The sequence below is a fragment of the Rhinolophus sinicus genome, chromosome 4 (genome assembly GCF_057876585.1).
Source record: "Rhinolophus sinicus isolate RSI-liver-muscle chromosome 4, RSI-T2T, whole genome shotgun sequence".
NCBI lineage: Eukaryota > Metazoa > Chordata > Mammalia > Chiroptera > Rhinolophidae > Rhinolophus > Rhinolophus sinicus.
This window is the reverse complement of record NC_142504.1, coordinates 8,288,638-8,294,314: the sequence shown is the minus strand read 5'-3', so window position 1 is coordinate 8,294,314 and position 5,677 is coordinate 8,288,638.

Here is a 5,677-nt window from a genome sequence, read left to right as displayed (position 1 = left end):
GCCGCCGTGACGTTGCCGCTCCCCCGTTGCCAGGAAACGCTCCTCGCGTCCGCAGGCGCCGCACTTCACAGACCCTGTGCGCCGCTTGGGGTGCTCGCTCCTCGGCGACCAGGCTCGCAGGAAAAGACGAGGACTACAACTCCCGTCGTGCACAGCGCAGGCCCGTGCCGCCAGGGCGCATGGGCTGGGCCCCGGGACAGACTAGGGTCTCTGGCTGGTGGGCTCCCGCCTGTTGCCTGATAATCCGCACAGGTATTTGTGCACTGTTCTGGGGAGTTTAACTGCAGTAGCTTCACAAGAGAGGGGTGAAGTGACATGAAACAACCGCAGCTGCGAATTGCAAAACCAGTCTCCTCTGCTGCTTAGTTAACTTAACAAGGTGCGGAAAAGCTAAAACAACTTTAGGTTGAGCTGTTAATAATTAGCACCTTCATTAGTCAAGGAAGCCCAAATACCTTTACCATTTAAGTATCACGGCATGATATTCTTAACACTAAAATACAAATTTTAATTTATGATTGTGCAATTGATAGGGCTGAATGCTGTTTTTCACGTTATTATTCCATGGAAAATGTAACGACTATACCGTCAACATTTTTTGAGACACTAATGTGTGCAAGGTTCTAAGACAGGCCTTGAGGACATAAGGGAAATGAAAGAAGTCTCATGGAGCTTAACAGTCTTAAGAGGAGCTCAGGAGATAGTGTGGGCACTGTCATTTTCAGAGCCACGTTTTCTCTTTACCCTTCTTCAAGGTTGAGATAGGACACAGAAACAGTTGGGATGTGTTTTCAAACTCAGGAACAAAAGACAGTTGAAATTATGTCAGGAACATCATACTCTGAGAATGACAGAGAACGTGAAAATTTGTGTCTTTCCATCAACTAGGAGGGAACGGTGGAAACTTAACTGTATCACTAATAGTGGATTACCCCACATCCTATTGTCAGAAAATCCTGTGAATTCTATCTTCAAAATATGTCAAGAATCCAGCCACTTCTCACTATCACCACCACCACCATTCTTCAACCCACCACCCCCTTTTGTTTGGATTATAGCTAGAGCCTCCTAAACGATCTCTGTATTTCCACCCTTGCCCTCTTCACTTTATTCTCAAAACTCAGTGGCCAGTGATGCTGTGAGAAAACCACTTCAGTAGCTTCCTTTCTTACCTACGAGGTCCTTTAGGACTTAGCTTCTTGTCTTCTCTTTGATTTCATCTTCCACTACTCTTCCTTCCTTGGTCTCCTCCAGACACACTGGTCTCCTTGATACTCCTCAGCTTTGCCAAGCACTGTTTCCACCTCACTGCCTTTGCAAGCTGGGAGTTCCCCTCCCAGGGATGCTCTTCCCCAGATGCCCACGGCACTAGCTGCATCACTCCTCTCAGGACTTAACTCCAAATGCCACTTCTCAGTGAGGCCTTTCCTGGCTATTAGATTTAAAATTCCACTCCTTTTTCAGATTTACTATCCCCTTTCTCTGCTTTATTTTTTCCCCGTAACTCTTAACATTATCTAATTTATTATATATTTCACCAATTTGTCTTATTGTTGGTCTCCTTCCCTAGAATATAATTTCCACAAGTGCAGTGATTTTTGTTTGTTCATTACTATGTTCCTAGCAACTAGAATAGTATCTGGTACGCAGTAGGTACTCAATAAATTATAAGTTAATGAATAAGTAAACAATAGAAATTATGCATTTTCAATGACAACTCAGAGAAAATAGAATGGTGTAAAATGGACATGTAGATAAAGAAAAAATCATCAGGTCAAAGCACTTGATACAGTAATGGGCAATGAATCCGTTGCATTCATAAAAGCAGTTCTTGCAATGTCCTAAGAAAAAAGACTGTAAATGAACCTTACATACCTAGCTTCCTTATATGCCTTCCTTAACTTCCTTAGGTACCTAGAACTCTGAAACCCATTTTCCAGGTTTGCAATAAATACATCTATTACTCCTGCAAATTTCTAGTTTTTATTTTTCTAGTATTTATTTTTCAAAAAATAATAAAGACTCCTAAAAGATTTCACAAGTTATATGTCAGCATCTATGTAAACAATTTACTCTGAATGCTTTTACTAAAGCATGCTTAATCAGATTGTCCATTTTCATTATGTTCTGAAGAAAACAAGATGCATTATTTTATTCTTTCCATAGGTATTTTATTATATACAAGGCACTGGCCTTAATACTTTTAGAGTATATAAAAGTGATACTTATCCTCAAGAAACTTATTGACTAGTAGGCAAGGTTTTATACACACACATTAGAAAACGATGTATACTAAAGGTATACCTCCCTTTCCAATATTGCATTAAACTTAAGAATTCCAAAAATAAACAGTCTGATGCCCCTGTAGTTAGCCTACCTAGAATATTATTTCATTCTTTTTTTTTTTATTAAATTTATTGGGGTGACAATTGTTAGTAAAATTACATAGATTTCAGGTGTACAATTCTGTATTACATCATCTATAAATCCCATTGTGTGTTCATCACCCAGAGTCAGTTCTCCTTCCATCACCATATATTTGATCCCCCTTACCTTCATCTCCCACCCCCCCACCCTTATTTCATTCTTTACTTTCAAAATTATTTTTATGTTCTCCCTACCAATATTTTCCAAAGAGGATCACTTTGATTTCTAAATATCTTTACTGACAAGTATATAGAGTTGCATATCAATTTAACCAAAGCATTTTAAAAAGACATTCTTCGCATACTATTAGGCATTGAAATACTCTTGCTAACGAATTCATGAATACAAAGAGTTTATCTAATTTCTTACAAAACTAGTACTGTTACCAACTTCTTTTACCATCTTTCCTATGCAATTATTCATGCTCATCAGGCTTTGTGCATCTGCTTTGTTAATTATTGATTTGTGCTCTGCCTGCTTAGTATTTCTGCTGGGTACAGCATCTGCAGCTGTCTACTTGGCTGCTTTTGAGTCTGCATTGTTTTTACGTATCTGCCAGAACAATGAACAATTCCATCTTTCTGAGAAACTTTTCTTTATACCTGTTTCTACATAAATCGTTAATACTGAGACAGAAGAATTGATGTAATTATCAGTTACTACCCCATTTCCAAAGTATTGATTGTAAGATAAAGTTTAAAATTTAATAAAACTGACTTTAATAATTTATGTTTACCTATAAGGATTCACCTTCTCCCCTTTGTAAAGTTTTACAAAACTTAAGTTTTCCAAAAATAGCCAAGAGTGCCATTATAGTTATCTTACTGCAACATTATACTTTACTTTCATGTAAAGTGTCAAATCACTTTACTTTGATGGTCATTTTTATGTGCACTACCAACATTACATTGTGGATCCTTTCGATTTCTGAATATCTTTAATAATGATTTCCATTCAATTTTTAGATTCAAAAGTGATAGGAAATTAGGAATTTTACTAGAACTACTATACTTTTACGTGTGGTGGGATTTTTATGTTATGAATAAAGAACTTGTATTTTTCTTATTTTATCGGTAACTTTTGTTGAGTTAACTCATGTTAATTTGTACATGTCATGTACATGACACATGGCCAAATATTTATGGAGTTTCAGGATAAAAAAAGTCAGTTCAAACTTCTCTGTAATAAGAAAGGATTTTTTTTTCTTTTTTCTTTCTTTTTTTTTTTTTTTTTTTTAGTAAAAAGATCAACATCCTCCCTTTTAAGGACTCAGAACACTTTGATCATTTACCTTCAACAGGGGAGTTGGGTAGTAAAGACCAAGAAAGAGGAAGAGAGAGATGGCACAGCTTGGAGAAGGCTGCTAGTAAGTATTGCTACTGGTGGAGAGACAAATAACTGTAATATTTCCCTTTCTACAGCAAAAGTTCAGTTTGTTGAGAACAGATAAAGCATATATTATGCTTGAAACTAAATTTCATAAGAAGTTATTTTAGTAACTAAAAACAATTAGAACTTTAAAATAATATTTATTTACTTTTAAATTTCAGATGAGAGTTTAAAAGAATGGAGGGGAGGAAATACTTTTGACTTTCTTTATTGTGCTATTAGAAGCAATTTATAACATTCTTATGCTATTGGAAAAATATCAGTTGAATAACGTTACTGTTGCCTGTTGTTATAGAAGAACAGCGCAGCTGTAGTTGCAAGAACCCCGATTCTAACAAGCATAAACAGAGGCCTCAGGACTAGCTGAAAACAATGTTTCTTGACTTATAAAAGAAACACAGATCCGGAATAGTTGTTTTCAAGGTTTAAAAGATTCAGTGAAGCTTGAGCGCTTTCAGGATGTCTGTGCTGAGCCAATGGAATGATTGTAGTATGTCTTTTTCAGGAGAATGAAAAGCATAAGTGGAAGCCCAATAAAAGAATGCTTTATGAAACTGCCTCCGCCTTCTCACTTCAATGAAAACGGTCAGATCAGCTCAAAAATCCTGGAAAACACTGAGTTTTTTTTAAAATAGGATGTTTTGTTGTAAATGATAGGGGGAGGACAGATATTTTTTACTCAGACAAAAGAATTGCCCATGTTAATTATATTTTGAAGAAAACAAGGTATGCATTAATCACTCCATCCACAGATGTTTATGAAGTGCCTACTATTACAATGCAAAAAGAGGATGAAAAAACCATGATTGACCGCCAGACAACTTACTGATAGTGCATACATACATGTGCAGACGTGATGTGCACAGACCAAGCAGTGTGAGTACAGGCATGAAGGACGCTGTGGTGAGGAAATCCGATTGAGCCCCAGTTCCCTTTGGAACTTCTGTTATAGTGGGAGACACAAACAACAGTCGACTTCAATGGTGGCATTTCAGATATATTATACATAGGTGCTGCGAAGTATAGCAGTTCGGGAGTATGCTAGATGGTGACCTGGACTAAGGGGCAGGGATCAGGAAAGGTCTCTCCCAGCAAGTAACCTTTGAGCTGAGATTTGAAGGATTAGAGTCAGCCATTGGAAATTCGGAGGGACAAGTATTTTAGGTAGAGGGACTTGCAAAGGCTAAAGCCCTGAGAGGAGCATGACCTTGACAGGATCCTGGGGTGACATGAAGGTCAGCATGTTGGAATTTGGTGAGCTGGGGAAAAGCAGTAGGAGAGAAGATTTCAGATGTAGGCAGGGGCCAAGGAAGCGGGTTTGGATTTTATTCTAAGTGCAATCAGTAGCCACTGGAAGATTTTAAAGAGGGCAGTGACATAATATGACCGTTTTTTTTTTTTTTAAAGATTGCATTGACTGCTCTGAAGGCAATGGATGAGCGTGTGAGAGTGGAAGCAGGGGCACCAGACAGCAGACTCTTGCAGCGAGCCAAGTGAGGGTGATGACGGCTTAGAGTGGAATGGAAGCTGTAGAGACGGACAGAAGTAGGAGACCTAGGAAATATTTGTAGGCAGAGTAGGTCAGTAGGTGGGGCACATGGATAGAGTAGGAGGAGGGGGAGAAGAAATGTAACATGACCCCTAAGTTTTTGGCTTGAGTAACTGGGTGGCTAGTGGTGCCATTTACACAAATGGAGAAGATTGGGAAAGAACAGGTTTAGTGGGGAAATTCTATTTTGGATATGTTAAGTTCAATCCACTAGTCAGCAGTTCAAATAAAGATTTCAGATAGGTGGTTGGATATTAGAGTTTGGCGCTCAGGGACGAGATCATGCTAAAGAGATGAATTTGGGAGGCTTCA